The following is an 8,510-nucleotide window of genomic DNA, read 5'->3' as shown; positions in this document are numbered from 1 at the left end:
CCGGCCGGGCCCCTGGACCCAGCCGGGGCTCCCGGGACCGCAGGCGCAGGGGAAGCCTCCCCGGGCCCTCTGGACCCCGTCCCGGGCACCCTGCCGCGCGGCAGGACCCGGGACGGAGCCCGGGGCGGGGAGGCCGCCCTCCCCGGGGCCCCCAGGGGCCAATGAGCCCAGACAGGCCTGGGGAGGCTCCCCGGACACAACGGAACCCCGTCCCAGGCCTTTGGCAGTGCCGCAGGCCGGGGGGCGGGGCCCAGGGCCGGAGACCCCGACCCGGGGCCCGGCCGGGCCCCTGGACCCAGCCGGGGCTACCGGGACCGCAGGCGCAGGGGAAGCCTCCCCGGGCCCTCCGGAGCCCGCCCCGGGCACCCTGCCGCGTGGCAGGACCCCAGACGGAGCCCGGGGTGGGGAGGCCGCCCTCCCCGGGGCCCCCAGGGGCCAATGAACCCAGACAGGCCTGGGGAGGCTCCCCGGACACTACGGAACCCCGTCCCAGGCCTTTGGCAGTGCCACAGGCTGGGGGACGGGGCCCAGGGCCGTAGACCCCGACCCGGGGCCCGGCCGGGCCCCTGGACCCAGCCGGGGCTCCCGGGCCCGCAGGCGCAGGGGAAGCCTCCCCGGACCATCCGGACCCCTTGTCCAGGGCACCCTGCCACGCGGCAGTCCCCGGGGCAGCATCCGGGCCCGTCCTGCTGCCGGCTGAGGACCGAGAGGGGTCCCAGAGTACCCTGTCTCTAGTAATCCGGAGGAAGGCTACATAGCGGTAGGGCTCCCGCCTTAACCGTGGGCTCTCTGCTTCCCGGGGGCTGGGGGACAGCGGCTGGGACTCGGGCACGGGGAACACCGACGGAGCTCTCGGGCCCGGGCGCCCCGGGGGTAGGACTGCCCGGGACCCGTGGAGCCCGACCCTGGGCACTTTGCCACGCCGCGGGCCGGAGGAGTGAAGCCTGGGAGGATGTTGCCCGGGCGTAGCACATCTGGTCCCCGGCAAAGAACCGCCAGCCCCGGAGGGGTCTTCCGGCATACCCTGCCCCTACTAATCCGGAGGAAGGCTACCCACCTTTCTTGTAACCCTCGCGCTCCGAGTGACGGAGGGGACCCTAGGCGCGGATGCGCCCGGCCTCCTGGAGCCCTGGCTGGGATCCGCGAGGCGGATGGACCCTCATCGGGACTTCCAGGCTGGCCCGGCCATCTGGTCGCCCTATTGGAAAGCATTGCGCGCGACCAGATGGCCGAGGGGAGAGGTGCAACCAGATGGACGGGACTGACAGGACTCCCATCTGTCCAACCCCGAGCCTTCGCGCTAGGGTTCCCGCCTGCCCACGCAGGGCTCCGTGGCTGCAGGGCTCCGTGGCTGCAGGGCTCCGGGGCTGCAGGGCTCCGGGGCTGCAGGGCTCCGGGGCCTGCAGGGCTCCGGGGCCTGCAGGGCTCCGGGGCCTGCAGGGCTCCGGGGCCTGCAGGGCTGCAGGGCCTGCAGGGCTGCAGGGCTTTGGGGCTGCAGGCCTCGGTGGCTGCAGGGCTCCGGGGCTGCAGGGCTCCGGGCCGCCTGCAGGGCTCCGGGCCGCCTGCAGGGCTCCGGGCCGCCTGCAGGGCTCCGGGCCGCCTGCAGGGCTCCAGGGCTCCGGGCTGAAGGGCTTTGGGGCTGCAGGCCTCGGTGGACGCCCGGGGGACCCATGGAGCCCGTCCTGGGCACTTTGCCTCGCCGCGGGCTGGAGGAGGGAGCACCCGACGCCCCGGGGATCCGCGAGGCGGATGGACCCTCATCGGGACTTCCAGGCTGGCCCGGCCATCTGGTCGCCCTATTGGAAAGCATTGCGCGCGACCAGATGGCCGAGGGGAGAGGTGCAACCAGATGGACGGGACTGACAGGACTCCCATCTGTCCAACCCCGAGCCTTCGCGCTAGGGTTCCCGCCTGCCCACGCAGGGCTCCGTGGCTGCAGGGCTCCGGGCCTGCAGGGCTCCGGGCCTGCAGGGCTCCGGGCCTGCAGGGCTCCGGGCTGAAGGGCTCCAGGGCTGAAGGGCTCCAGGGCTGAAGGGCTCCAGGGCTGAAGGGCTCCAGGGCTGCAGGGCTTTGGGGATGCAGGGATCCGGGCCGCCTGCAGGGCTCCGGGCCGCCTGCAGGGCTCCGGGCCACCTGCAGGGCTCCGGGCCGCCTGCAGGGCTCCAGGGCTCCGGGCTGAAGGGCTCCAGGGCTGCAGGGCTTTGGGGCTGCAGGCCTCAGTGGACGCCCGGGGGACCCATGGAGCCCGTCCTGGGCACTTTGCCTCGCCGCGGGCTGGAGGAGGGAGCACCCGACGCCCCGGGGATCCGCGAGGCGGATGGACCCTCATCGGGACTTCCAGGCTGGCCCGGCCATCTGGTCGCCCTATTGGAAAGCATTGCGCGCGACCAGATGGGAGAGGTGCAACCAGATGGACGGGACTGACAGGACTCCCATCTGTCCAACCCCGAGCCTTCGCGCTAGGGTTCCCGCCTACCCACGCAGGGCTCCGTGGCTGCAGGGCTCCAGGGCCTGCAGGGCTCCAGGGCCTGCAGGGCTCCAGGGCCTGCAGGGCTCCAGGGCTGCAGGGCTTTGGGGCTGCAGGCCTCGGTGGCTGCAGGGCTCCGGGCCGCCTGCAGGGCTCCGGGCCGGCTGCAGGGCTCCGGGCCGGCTGCAGGGCTCCGGGCCGGCTGCAGGGCTCCGGGCCGGCTGCAGGGCTCCGGGCCGGCTGCAGGGCTCCGGGCCGGCTGCAGGGCTCCGGGCCGGCTGCAGGGCTCCGGGCCGGCTGCAGGGCTCTGGGGCTGCAGGGCTCCGGGCCTGCAGGGCTCCGGGCCTGCAGGGCTCCAGGGCTCCGGGCTGAAGGGCTCCAGGGCTTTGGGGCTGCAGGCCTCGGTGGACGCCCGGGGGACCCATGGAGCCCGTCCTGGGCACTTTGCCTCGCCGCGGGCTGGAGGAGGAAGCACCCGACGCCCCGGGGAAGTGACGTCCGGGCTTGGCCCATCTGGTCCCCGCCTGAGAACCGCAATCCCCAGGAGGGGTGTCCCGGCATACCCTGCCCCTACTAATCCGGAGGAAGGCTACCCACCTTTCTTGTAACCCTCGCGCTCCGAGTGACGGAGGGGACCCTAGGCGCGGATGCGCCCGGCCTCCTGGAGCCCTGGCTGGGATCCGCGAGGCGGATGGACCCTCATCGGGACTTCCAGGCTGGCCCGGCCATCTGGTCGCCCTATTGGAAAGCATTGCGCGCGACCAGATGGCCGAGGGAAAGGTGCGACCAGATGGCCGGGACCGAAAGGACTCCCAGCTGCCCACACCGAGCCATAGCGGTAGGGCTCCTGCCTGCCCTTGCAGGGCTCCGGGGCTCTGCACCAGGGTCCCTTGTCCCGGGCAGATGGACACTTGGCAGGCCGCAGGACGTGGGATCCCAGGCCCTGACCAAACATCAGGAGGCCCGGGGCCGGTCCCTGCTTCTCAACGCAGCCAGGCCGGGGAGATAGGGGAGCCTGCCCAAGCACGAGGGACCCCAGTCCCGGGCACACGGTCCCTCAGGTTGTGCGCTCGTTTTCAACAAATTTTTTTTCAAAATTCCGCGAAGAGGCATTCCGCAAATTCCGCCCAGCCCTAACCACAACCTAACCATAACGCCACCCCTTCTTTAACCCAGATTCTCACACTAACCTTAAACTCTAAACATACCTCCATGCAGTAACACCTAACCTATCATTTTTAGCCTGTATAACACCTCAATTTAATGATTCCTATTTAAGATTTGTTTTAGAAATCTCAACATTAAATTCCTAGCAAAAGTTTTTAACGCCTGCGGTCGAAAAATACTTTTTGTTGTAATGCCTTTTCATTGTAGCAGTTTCTTTGCAAATGTAGTTTTTCCTGCCTACAGAGACAAACATCCATTCTAGACACCCCCCCCCCCCCCCACCCGGACATCACTAGGAAAGGCTCCTCCTTCCATGGAGCTTCCCCACCTGACAGTACACCTTTCCAGGCTCCTTTCTGCACTTTGGGGAGATGGGAGGTGGATGTGGAAGTTGTATGGCTGGTAGAAAAGGAAGGAGGATGCACAGTCTTAAGTGATGGAACATCCAGGTCGCTGTGCCACCAGGCACACACCCAAAATAATGTGCATCGACCATGGATTTAAAGGACGCTCTCAGACCATGCCAGTCACCTCATGTTGCAATGGATGGAGCGGTGGATCATTGTTTCGGAGTCGCTTTCTTTCATTCCTGATGGAGTTGTTTGAGGTGATGTGCGTGGGTTTCCACGGGGTATGATGCCAATTAGGCGATCCTCTCGGCTATACCACTGGCAGGAACACCAGCATCAGGGCCACGGGCACAGATTAAAGCTTAGTCTCGGGCAAGGAAATGTGGGCAGCATACCTCTCAGGCATCGAAGAAGCCCTGCAGATCCACCACGGAAAGGTTGGCAGGAGCCTCCTTGATTAAGCCAGACTATAGTTTCTATTCGTAGTCCAGGAAGATGGGCACCAGTCTAGTGGAAATCAGTTCATATTTTTAGGAGCCGGCCTGTGAGAGAAAAATAGTTCCTGTGGTTTCTTCTCATCCTGATCTCGGGACACTATTGTGGACTGGGCATGGTTCTGTACTCCAGCCACTTTGGCAGAGAGAGAAAACATCTCTTTGTAAGGAGTCCTTCATCTGATTGGCAGTGCTTGAATGCAGGCTTCATCTCACACCTTTCACACAGGGCTGCCCTGGTGAACGCCGCTCACATTAACTCCAGAGAGAGGAGAAGGAAAGAGCTGCAATGAAATGTGGTGAGGGTGGCCATGTTGCTGTGCTGATAGACACACCCACCATTACACACATTAAATGCTAGTTTTTAAAGATATTCCAACTCGCAACACATGCACTGCCCATGCACTAGGTGCAGGTAGGCAGAATGTCCAATTTATGGGGGACAGAAGCCACTTGATTATAGGTGGTGGCCACTAGAACTCTCCCTGGTGGTGCTGCACTGGTGTACCCACAACCACTATTATCCGCGGCCACCAAATAGAAACCTAGTCTCCGGGGATAATGCAGTTGAAGGGAATACTCCCTTATGGACAATTTTGGGTATCATTTTTGGGTTTGCCTTTTTCCCCAGCAGGTCTCTCGGATTCTGAAAGATAACTGAGGTCATGGTTCACCACATACACTGAATAGTGGACCTTGCATGGGGAAACCTGCAGGATGGGATAGCTACTACCAAGATCTGCAAACTTTCAGCCCTAAGGAGCTCTGAAGTTGCTAAGGCCCCAAAACCAAGCTAAGTTGGGTAAAACGTGTACAATCGCTTCACCGACAGTTCTGCGAAAACATTGTGTGTGAACGAAACTGAACAACCGGTGTAGAACAGAACTAGGATGGAAGGTTCCCACTATTGTTATGCGTTCATAAACAGATTGTTAACTGTAGGCTCCATCTGAACAGAAGAATAGTGACACAACCTCGTTACACAGCTAAATATACAATGAACAAAAACAGAAACCACACAAAAACCCACACCCCAAATGCACATAGTTAAGTTGCCAGGTCATGAACTAGCCAATTGCCAGCCAAGTGTCAACCTAGGAGCAGGCTACATTAAACAAAAGCAAGAGGAGAGGATGTAACCTTACAGATAGAGCGGTCAACCTCGAAGCTGGGGAACCGGGTTCGAGTCTCGGCAGCGACGCTAAAAACATCCAGTGATTCTAGGCAAATCACTTAATCTCCCCGTGCCTAACAAAAATGAATGTGTTCTTCTGTAACGAAACTGGTGCTCCAGTAAAGCGCTCTGATACCAGATTTCTCAGGTCTAGTTGCGCTATATAAAACTCTTAAAAAAAAAAAAAACATTACATCTCAATGTATTGCCTACTGGGAAGGAGATCTAGAGATGGACCTCAAGCTGGACTTCTTCAGGTGCTTGCACAAGAACTACAGCCCAGCTTAATATCCCAAGTCTGTAAGGAATACACTAGAAAGACAGAGGCCTCCTTCGCCAATTAATATGTGTTTTGCTTACTGAGTCTCATTTGACTCTGTACCACCAAAAATGCATAAATGAAGTGACTTAAAAAAAATGAGACTGGTGCGTTGCAGAGTTAATGACCACAAACTTTAGACTAAACATGTCGACACAAACTTTAGACTGAAACATGTCGACACAAACAGAAGAGGAAACCAAGACAGGCTGGGCTCTGCACTCAGGCTGTCACAAGTGGATTAGAAATTAAAAGAGATTTTCTACCTCACCGTCCAAGGTACAGCACTACGAGAGGCGCAACCTCGGGGCAGGAATGAACACTTCCTAAGACAGGAAGGGGAAGAGCACCTTGCATCATCCTAGGCAGCTAAATGTAGTAAGTGGCAGGCGTGTCCTGTCCTGCTGCCAAATTAGACATGAAATGTAATATCAAACATGCATACCCAAAACAGAAAGGTTTTGAAAACAGAAGAGTTACAAAGTAGCTCCTACTGCTGTTTTTTCATGGGTTATGTCACAAGTTAACTTAAGCAACACAGGAAGTAACTCGTCAAGCAAGTAGAGCTTACTTAATAAATCTTACTGTGACTGTCCCTCTTTGAGAAGTAAAGTCCAGCCACAAAAATAGAAAAGTCAAGCATTTTTCAGATCTTCACCTGGATGCCTAGCATTCTTTTAAACTCCTCCCCCCTTTTTCATTTGTAAATTAAATAGTTCTGCGTATGGAAGTTTACAGTCTAAACTCAGCGTCTCCAATGAGTAGCTTGTAAGCTACCAGTAGCTCACCAGCTACCTCGGAGTAGCTCTTCTGTGTGCAGCTTACTAATATAAAAGCTTTTGCTTGGTTGAATTATCTGTGTACCAGAATTAAAAAGCATATATTCAAGATGAAAATGTATATTTTTAGAACTCATAAGCTGATGTTTGGAGAAAAATGGTTACATTTTCAAAATAAATTAAAAGCTATTATTTGAATTGGGGAGATGTATTACTCCTATTATTACCTTGGTGCCAGGGGGATTGCAGCTATGCCCGTTATGCATTACCCATGTAAATGCATTCAAAATTGATAGTGGTTTTATACCTTTATTGCAGGCAACCCCGCTTAATGCACTGATGTGATCACTGTTGACAATCCTGGACGGGGCGGTCACTATCACATCACTAACATTAGTAGCTCAGGAGGATTGTTATTCAACCTAAGTAGCTCTCATTACAGAAAAGGTTGAAGACCCCTGGTCTAAAGGCTATGGATGTTGATTCACCAAAATGGCATGGGTAGCAGATTTGAAGTTGTGCACACTCTGACCCACCATTACATCAAAGCTTTGTCCCACCCTTGGCCCCAAAGAGAACGGAGAAGAAACTAGAAAAGTTAAATAATGCGGCGACTGGCCGCTTTATTTTCTGATCCGGACCACTGTGCACTTAAAGCCCAAGGATACTACAAAGGAATGCGCCAGGGGTATCACAGCAAGAGCCTTGCTACTCTTTGATTGACATCCAAAAGTGAGGCTAGAGCAACAGAGTGCAAGTTACTAACATTGATTACACACCTAATCATTTAATCCACCTTTATATCATTCGGCCCCCTTTCTCCCCCTTGAACTTTTTTCTCCTAAAGTTACAAAGTTCCATGGAGTAGAGATGGAGTTGATGGGGATGTGAGGAGAGTAGTTTTTTTTTACTCAAGTTCCATGTGTTTTGTCACCTGACAGTCACTTGGAACACAAACAACCTGTCCAATCCCCCGCACCCTCCCCCAGCCTAAAAAGTGTCAGTGATCATGGCGCTCGACTCAAGTGATTTGTATGAGAGAAGAGACGGTGGACTGGCAGAAGAGTGGGGCAGAATGGACAGGCGTTGGTTGGATAACAAGAGAGGAAACAGCTGGATGTACAAGGGGTTGACAAAGGGGGATGCTTAGGAGGAGAGAGTCTGGCTTGAGATGTGCCTGGCTGGTAATGGAGTTTTACAAAAAAAAAAGCCTGGCAATAAAAAGGCAAAGGAGGGGTGGGTTTGGAAGTATGGCTGCCGTGGCGTTAACTCGGTCAATCCCAGTTTTCCCATTGTAAATATGGGGCTACAATTCCCAGGATCAGACTGGCGTATCTGGCAATCAGGCTGTGCCCGAGGGGCTGGCCTGAAAAGCCAGTGTGTTGCCTGGTTGGCCTGCTAGGGTTGTTTTTACTATGGATCGCCTAGATATATATATATATATATATATATATATATATATATAAATTTAAACATTGCCTCTAGCAAGCTCAAATCCATGCAGTCTTCTATTCCTTCCAAAACACTTATACAGCGTTTCTTTTGCAAGTTCAAAACTGCCCCAACTTGCAACTATGGGCCATTTTTTGGAAGTCATCTGAATCACTTTATGGGGGCCACTTTTCTTTTGGTGTCCAATTTGAAACTTTGAGGGATAATAGAGACAGTAGGAGGGTTGTATCGCGAGAAGGGATAGCACTGACGGCCCTTGGTGGGAAGGAAAAGAAGCAGTGGAAAGACCATTGCAAGTGGGGCTCTCT

Source organism: Triturus cristatus, chromosome 11 (genome assembly GCF_964204655.1).
Source record: "Triturus cristatus chromosome 11, aTriCri1.1, whole genome shotgun sequence".
NCBI classification, from domain to species: domain Eukaryota; kingdom Metazoa; phylum Chordata; class Amphibia; order Caudata; family Salamandridae; genus Triturus; species Triturus cristatus.
The sequence above is the reverse complement of the archived record's forward strand: the minus strand, read 5'-3'. Positions refer to the sequence as shown.